Source organism: Limulus polyphemus, unplaced genomic scaffold (assembly GCF_000517525.1).
Source record: "Limulus polyphemus unplaced genomic scaffold, Limulus_polyphemus-2.1.2 Scaffold960, whole genome shotgun sequence".
Taxonomy (NCBI): domain Eukaryota; kingdom Metazoa; phylum Arthropoda; class Merostomata; order Xiphosura; family Limulidae; genus Limulus; species Limulus polyphemus.
The window spans coordinates 176489-185631 of record NW_013666570.1 but is presented as its reverse complement, the minus strand read 5'-3'; the positions used below and the strand labels follow the sequence as shown (position 1 = coordinate 185631).

At 33.4% G+C, this 9143-nt stretch overlaps 1 protein-coding gene across 2 annotated transcripts in view; it reads left to right on the top strand.

Annotated features, from left to right (window-relative positions):
- Positions 1-2154: 2154 nt before the first annotated feature.
- LOC106461441 (ecdysone receptor-like) overlaps positions 2155-9143 on the top strand; it is a 96732-nt gene continuing 89743 nt past the window's right edge. For both annotated transcript variants that reach the window (XM_022388419.1, XM_022388418.1), the window contains exon 1: positions 2155-2636. The gene's annotated coding sequence lies outside the window, so the exon portion shown is untranslated. The remainder of the gene's footprint in view (positions 2637-9143) is intronic.

Here is a 9143-nt window from a genome sequence, read left to right as displayed (position 1 = left end):
TTTTTCAATAAAGGTTTGAAACATGATATATGATTGTTTGCAACAATAAAAGCCCTTGCTATCAGCGAAAAACAAAAGACTTTTGTTTTTTATTAAGCATAAAGCTTCACAATGGGTTATCTGTACTCTGTCCATCGTGAGTACCGAATCTCAATTTTTAGCGTATTAAGTCCTTAGACTTACCGCTGAGCTACCGAAGGAAAATAGAGGCTGTCAAAACACATAATTATCAGATTTTGATAAGTGCAAAACATAACCTAGCTTTTAATGGAAAAACGTTGAATAAGTTGTTTATTCATCTTTTCGAGTCTGAAAAATCTAACAATTATATGTTAAAAAGATAATGTAACATCTCCATGAAAAAACAAAACAAAAAAATAGAAATGACGACTATGGTAAATGATATCCTAGCTGCCTGAGTTAAAAAAACACAAAGATCACATGTAAACTTAGGTTGGTAGTTTCGTATCTGATGTCGTGTTTTATTTTGAAACTAGCTTTATGTATTGCAAATACCAGTAATATATAAACAGCGTTCACTTTCAGTTGGAATCGCTCCCCAGTGGCACAGCGGTATGTCTGCGGACTTACAACGCTAGAATCCGGGTTTCGATACCCGTGGTGGGCAGATAGCCCATCGTGTAGCTTTGTGCTTAATTACAAAGAGATGGGACTCTTTTCTTTTTCATCTTTCTGAATAACATTTCAAAAGCATATTTAACATAATTAAGAGAACGTTTGATAATGACAAAATAATAATTTACGTCCTCTCATCACAGCTAAAATTAACTTAATCTCCACGTTTCATTCATTTCTACATAATAAAAAGTGGTGATTTATCAATAAAATGTCACATTACTTAACAAACTTTTCTCAGAAAGTTCTCAGTTGTTCCAACTCAGATCTTACAATTTTATCTTTGTATCTACGCCTATTTTTACATTTTAAACGTGTAAATGCATTACTGGCCTAAACTAAAAGTAAAAACTATTTCTGAGATAACACATTATGAGGTTTAACAAAGAGTTGAATTAAGTTGTACTGTATCAGCTTTAGTACAATAAGACTATGTTTTTAATTCTATTATTCCATTATGAAAGCATAGGCTGAATTGTGAACAGATTTTATAAAGCAGCTCTGTAGAATGTCAAACATTTACCTGGATAATATAGAAAAAGTGATTCGTGATATGGGTAAAATACTTGTATATTGGCAACCAGCTTGAAAAAGAACTGCTAACTAGCTTAGCATGTACAATGCTATTAAATAACATTTTTGTAGTTTTTTTAGCTTTCACAAATAATGAGAAATGCGTTGAAAATCATTTCTTACTTGTGTACGGCCCGTATATCTTCACTGACACTCTAAATTAAATCCGTATTTATTTACAATGTATACTCATCTACTGCCAGATTAATGATTGAAACATAGTTCAGATTTAATCGGCTTAACTTGTATGATTAAGTTTAAAGGGTAGTCTGTTTTTAGAAGATTTAAACTCGAATGATACGTTTTATCGCACTCACTTTTCAAAGTAATTGTTAAAATATCTACAACGGAAAGAGGAGTATACAGTCAATGGTTCTGAAGAAATACGAAAAACAACTTAGTCAAACTCAGTGTGCAACTCTATAAAAACTCTTACAAATGATACACCCTCCATCGTATTTTTAGCTATGTTTTATAATTTTCTTTCATTTTTAGAATGTTAAACATTTTACTACAATGGCATAAGACAAAATGTTAAGTTGACTTTTGATTCCGTTATTATCAAACATTATTCATGTTAAGCCTTTTCACAGGAATTAACCTCGATAATACATAATTTGAAGTTGATTAACAAAATAAACTTGCTTATCAACTAATCATTAATATTTGCATTATGATAATATTTAGTTAAGTTCTTAAAATCATGATTTTCTTTAAGAAATAAATTATTATAAACGCATATATATATATTTTTGCTTCGAATAATGGTTGACACGTTTATCCTTTCACAGAGGGCAGCATTCGCAAGTCACTAGCCAAACACTTTATGCTGATTGGTTTACGATTACACCTCCTCGAGACCTTCTGAGCTGCAGCCTGCTGGCCTACTTAGGAACTCGGTTATGACAGGACGTGTGCGCACGCGCAAATTCAGTATCACTGAATCGCACATGGTAAGGTTGTATCTGGGTTCAGGCATTTGGCCAGCCTTGGTCTTGAGTGAAACAGTCGTCTGCCTCGCCTGTCCTTGACGTCGTTCGTAGATTTCAAAGCCTATTGCAAGCATTATTTCAAGAAAATTTTGGTTAATTGACTATTAGGGTAAAAGATGTTTAGGGTTTTAACTGTTGAATGTGCTTCAAATAATCAGTTTTGGAGCTAATTTATCAAGTTTTTACATGCCAGACATACTGTAGTGGGTTGTTTGTTGATGTTCGAGAGCCCATCCTCCCTTGAACGGGACTTACTCTTATTAACCAACTCTTTGGTGTCACAGTGTTGAGACTGATCACGTGACGTAGTAGGTAGCGCTAATCAGTGTCTTTTGACCAACTTTCTCCGGTCAACTTATAAACTAGGGGGTCACTCAAGCAGTAGATTTTGCCTGCGAATACTTCTAGTTATTGTTTGCTGTCAGTTGTGAACTGGTAAGTTCTATTTGCTTTAATTATACATACGTCAACTTTCAGTTACTTGTTAAAACTTAAAAAGTAGAATAAAGTTTCAGTTCATTCAATTAACGACGTAAATATATTTTATGAGACTGACCGTAATCACAACCATCCACAAACGATTAAACTGTAAGTTGTTTCAATGGAACTTTAGGCAGAATAGACACAGTAGGTTTGAGAACTAAACCTAATAAACTTTATACTGTTTTCAATTCTTTATTTACTTACCAAAAGCCTAACAACACTCACATTGAAATCTGTTTTTTAACATCTAGGTTGATAAACGTTCAGTAAGTTGCAGATTCTATTTAGTTTATAAGCCGTTTTAGAGATTTGGTGATTTACTAATACTAGTGCTAAGAACACTTCTCATATTATAGAATAAGTAACTGGCATGCGTGATATAAACTGGGGAATTTATTTAATGATAGAATTATTCTGCCAAAATCTTTGAAGTCGTATTTTTGACATTTGAAATATAACGTCCGTTTGTATACATAAATGTCTAAATGTGTTTTCTCAATTCCCGTAAAAGTTATAGATCGTTGATTAGAATAGTTTAGGGTTATTGAGATTACTCCAATAACAGGTATCTCAGCAAGAATCACCTTTTAATATAAAGATCCGTGCTGAAGTTTATTGAAGTGAAACTTTCTAACAAGTATTGAAAATTTATACATTACTTTTAGGAGTAAATGGCCAAGTAAGTAGTTTTCAACTTGGTTGTCTAAAACGAACTATACTTATCACTGAATCAATCACCACGTGTTAACCGATATACTAAACACCAGCAAGTAGCATGAAATTGAATTGGAAACCAGCTGTACGTATATCTTTAAATTATGTCTTATCTTTACAGTAAACATGTTTACAAAGGAAACGCACTACAGGTGTAAAAGGTCGTAGGTATTTGGAAAAAAAAAACGTTATTTTTTCAACAGTCAGTATTTATATGTTATTAAGAAATAATTTGTGTACATTTAACCTATTTTTGGCACAAAATATTTCTTTTGTGGTACACTATTTGGATTAAGAGTTAGTTCCAAACACATACATGTCCGTGGATGGAATTTGACACTCTAAGTGTATGTGTTGCATATCAGTATATCGATTACCGCCTGCTTTAATTTGTACCCTCCCCTGGTGGCTCAGCTGTAAGCTCCAGGGCTTATAACGTTAAAATTTGAGTTTGATTCTAGTGTTGGCGCAGCACAGATAGTAGTCCATTGTGCAGTTTTAGACAAGTCGAACAAGTGACAAACCTTTGAATTTCACGATATGAATGTGAGACGGAAATAATAATGGACAAATAATTTTTCATTATTTTATCCGACAGGAAGATTTATGAAAAACAAAAATCCTGGTCTGCAGTAATTCAAAGTAGAAAAACTTATTTCTTATATTGCACTTATTAATGATGTGTTATGCAAAGAAGGGGCAAAATTCCAGGCTATATATATATATATATATATATATAAAGCATCTAATATTCCTGCAGTTGTGCATTGTTTATGCTGTAAAACTGAATAAAGTTACCAGGTTTACATGTTTAAGACTTGTATTGAAGTATGCATGCACTTCTTCTGAACTACTTGGTTTACTACTAGTGCCAATATGTCTAGTTCGAAACTTTTTGGCTATATTATGATATACACTATAAATGGTGTTTCCCTGACCAGTGTCATCGTGTCTGGTTGAGAATTTTGTGGCTATAATGGAATGTACACAAGGATGGTGTTTGTCTGACCAATGTCAACACGTCTTGTTCATAAGTCTCATTCTGAGGTGCGCAGTGTTTGTAAAAAGTTTTATAATAACATCATGAAGGATATATGAAAAAAGGTCTTTTTTTTAGCCCAACGAAATCACTCCTTTCTCTACCTAAACAACCCTTAATACTGGCAGCCCAACACATTCTTATAACAGTGGATTTTCAAAGCTTGCATTTATTCGATTTAATGTTTAAATCAGATAAACCAAATAACCGTCCTTAAATTAGTTGTATGCTTCAGCCAACGATTAACTGTATGACCAGAGACATATTGTAATACTCTCATATTTCTATATACCTTTTCACAATGTATTGTTTTTATATATGTAAAATACATAGCACTAAGAAAGGAATTTATGACATACACAAACACTGACGTAGGGAAGTGATTTGGTCTCTATGTATTAGTTATCATCCATCTTTTCTTTCTATTTGTTGTTAAATGCTCAAACTGTATGTTTCAGTAACTATTTCCTCAACATTAATTCTCAAATCTACATGCCAGGAGGTGAGAGAAAGCTAATTATCTGGATGTTTATGGAGTGATGGATCTGATTACATTGCTTGTTCGCTAGTGTAATTGATTTATGTTTAGTTGCCGGAAATTAGAACTGGTAGAAGAAAATAATATTTTATATTCCATAGTAGTCAACTTATCACGTTTCTTGTGCAGTTGAGGGAAATTTGTAGTTTAGAAGACCTAATTCCATATACTTAACAAGAGGTGAAAATTGAAAGGGACCATCTCTCAAGTTGTATACTGGAGAGTTGTATGTCACGTTATCCTTTTATTGATTTTAATATTTTGTTTTGAGTAATATTAACATTACACTCTGTGGAAAAAGAGATTACTTAACGAAAAATTTAAAAATATGTGTGTGTGTGTGTGTGTTATAAACAGTAGTATTTTGTTTAATTCAATAAAAAAATGAATTTTCTCTTCGTGTTTGGATAAAAGCTGGAAATAGTTACTTTCTTGAATAAATAAGTAAAACCTAAACTGTAGAATAATATTTATTTAATGGATTTTCTCATTTAGGTAGCCATGCGAATGTAGATAGCTGTAACTTTCATATTATCTAAAAGAGGTATCGTAAACCAGTATATGCTAGTCATTGCGATAATGTTTTTCTCTATATATTTTGAAACACTACAGCTATTACTTGGTTGAGATTTGTTTTTACAATAGAATGATGTCACAGAACCGGTGCCTATGCTATTAAAGTACACAATGATATATTCTAGGCGACCTAACGCAATATCGTTATCATCTGATGCCCATATAAGAGTTTCTAGTTCATTATCTCACAGGTTGTCTTTTGGTCACTAGGTTATTGTTTAACTCCGTATTTATTGACTTATGCCTAAACCAATCACTTAATGTGCTGACAATTTGTTGCATGTAACAACAAAAACGTATGGTAAACGGGGTTACTCAGATGATGCTGTACTTTCAAGATTTATGTCAGCCAAAATGGGTCTAATTGTTTTGTTATATTGAAATAAATAAATATATATAAATATGTTGAATTTAATACTGGTTGCTCTCCAGTTTTAGTCAATGAGAAATTAAGCAGTCTGACTGGAATATTTACTTCAAGTGCAGTTAACAGCTGCTGGGAACACCGTAGTTATGTTAATATAGTATGTTACTCCCGCATAGTCACACATTATGTGTGTGTGTGGAAAATAATGACGTTTCTCTGTCAACTTGACAGTCGAGTTTCGTTGTCTCTGACAAACCTATCACTTACTTGTTTCGTGGCAATACCGCCACAAAGTCTACGTCAGCTACCTTATGTACACACGTAAAATACCACTTGAGTGCCAAAAAGTAACAAAAATGCTTTGTGGTTGGTCATTTCTTTGATATTTAATGTGACTTGTAATGTAAAGGAACATACAATTATAGTAATTCACGTAAGAACTTTTTTACACCACACTCTTAATTTACTGGCGCTTTATACACGCTGTGTATTTAAGTATTTAAAGCCTGTTTATGTACTACTAACTAAATCACAGGACAATAGTTTTTCAAACCATATTTTGTCGGTTTGGTTTTTGGAGTATCATTTAATTTTTAGGCTTCTGCACAGTTTAGTTCAAACTGTGTTACACTTTATTTCAGATAGTAAGCGAGCAAATAATCAAACAGGCTCTACATGTATGCCCTTTGCAAAGTATTCTGAGATTTGGTAAGACCATATTTCCTCAGAACTGATTTCTCAGCCATATGCACTTCTCAATATAATTACTGATTTTTGAGGACACGTTTTTTTTTTTTATCATTATTAATACTTCAGGATTCTGTTCGTAAATTAGAAGTTCTATACTTTGTTAAAACAGAAACGAAACATTTAAATTGAAAAGGAAAAGGAGTGAAAATAATAAGCTAATATGATATTGCAAAAGATATTTTAGAACTTTATTGAAACGTTAACCTTCTGGAAGACTGATCGTGTACTCCATGGATTGGGCACGTTGAAGCCATTTATTTGAAATACAGTCTCACAGCATTAATGATAATAAAAATACTCGACTAAATTAGGAGTTATTTGGTGAAATGAGTCAAAATATAATGATTTTATTGGACAGCAAAATCGTCATCTGAGGAACAAGTGTCGGTAATCTGTGATAATCGTTGTTTAGAAACAGAAAACTAAGAAACTGATTGTTTTCAGAAGTTGAGCAAGTAGATCAGCTAAAACTTGTGTGTGTAATTTCCGTGCCCAAGGTTAGCGGTGAAAAACGGTACGAAAGACCTTAAGATATCTCCTTGCCGTCTCACCAACCGTGTACCGTACTATTGACGAGTTTAGCAGCGCAAGAGCAGTGGAGAGTGTAGGCACGAAAGTTGCAATGGATGCTGATTGCTCATATGACCTAATTCTAAAACTACACATGCCTGATCTCCTTTTTTTGTCAAACTGCTCTATTAACCGAGTACAGTGTGACCCAGAGTCGTGGAACTTGTGTAGCCATACTTTGGAAGCTCGTGAAAGGTTGTAATATTCTAGGCCAAGTCCACAGGAAACAGAGCGTTGTATGGATAATCACTGCGAGATATCGGCAAAATTAAACCTACAGATGATAATGAATTATTTTTCTTTCATAAGATTAAGTTGTTTTTATGCTACAACAGAGAGGATTAAATTTCTTGTAAATTTACGTGAGTTATAAAGAGGTAATTAATGACAACAACATAAACAATACTGAATGAAATAGTTATTGCATGAAATTCCGGATTTAAACAACTTACACTACGATCTGATGTCTTTACAATAATTAGTCTTTTTTTCTTCTTCTATTATTAGATTCATCAACGATACTTAATCATTGTTGCTATAAATTTACAGTTAAGGACCGCTCTGCGCAGATAGCCTTTTTTGTAGCTTTTCGCGAAAAATATGAAAAAAAAATACTTAAACTTATTACTTTAGGAAGCGCTGACCTTGTTATCAGATTCCGCCAGTTCCTGCTTTTCCTTTTATTTTCAGATTATGATAGCGATAGACACGTGGCGACATGTCGTTGATCCGTTGCTACCCAATTTAAAACAGTTTAAACTAAAGCTGAAATGTCAGTATTCCTTTCACTGTATATATGCCAAAGGTAACAGCAGAGTTCTCCATTGGTCGGTTAGCATGGCGTAGTATTGCACACCACTCATTCTTGTCGCTGAGCCATTCACTCTGCTTTTGACCAATCGATTCTCTGATGGTCCTTAGTTTGTATTAAGCGTTTGAACATTAGCAAGAACGGGTTTCGTAGCCTGCTTGTAGTTCGTCGAGACACGAGGCAGACACGTAAGAATGAGAAAGTGAATTTCATTTTGTAATGAATTATAAGCAGTAAATTTCTTCTTCGCGTCAGAAGGTTTTTCACTATTCGAACATTCAAATTATTTGATAATGTATTTCAGAATAAAATATTCACTCTATATTTGAATTTTTTATAAATTTAACCACCAGAGGGCGGGCACAACTCGAGAGCGCGTTCTGCTGTGTTGCTGGAAACTGGATAAACCAATATCCTTGTCCTCAATATAAATGATATAGATGTTTAGTACTGTTTTGTTTATTTGCCAAAAAAGATAAGATTTAATAGGCTAAGTTTGCCTTTTCTTCAACAAAGTCTAATACACATTTTATCTTATCGTATTTTAATGTATAACTGTAAGACTTGTTGAGATTCAAAATTCTTTAGTCAAGTTTAATTGCTATTGTTTCCAATGCAGGTTCTTAGTTAATTTTGTTTTTAATGTGTAAAATGAAAAAACTAGCTCTAATCCAGAGCAGCATGTTATGCCACAAGTAAGCCCCATTCTTTGAAAGAAAAACAAATTATGTCTGCCTTTTAACAACTGTATAGAACATATCGATCGACATGACAGAAGTAGGTCACACGTTCAGCTAGCTAGCATGATGGTTTGTTTTCTACAAAACCAAGCCAACTGAACTCTTCCCTGTCAACAATCTTGTCTTAACTGTAGAATCATACAGGATGTGATCCATAAAAAGTAGCTTAGTTAGTGATGATTGTCTCTTACAGACAGGTACTTATATGATGTATCGAAACAAGCCAACTGAACTCTTCCCTGTCAACAATCTTGTCTTAACTGTAGAATCATACAGGATGTGATCCATAAAAAGTAGCTTAGTTAGTGATGATTGTCTCTTACAGACAGGTACTTATATGGTGTATCGCAATGT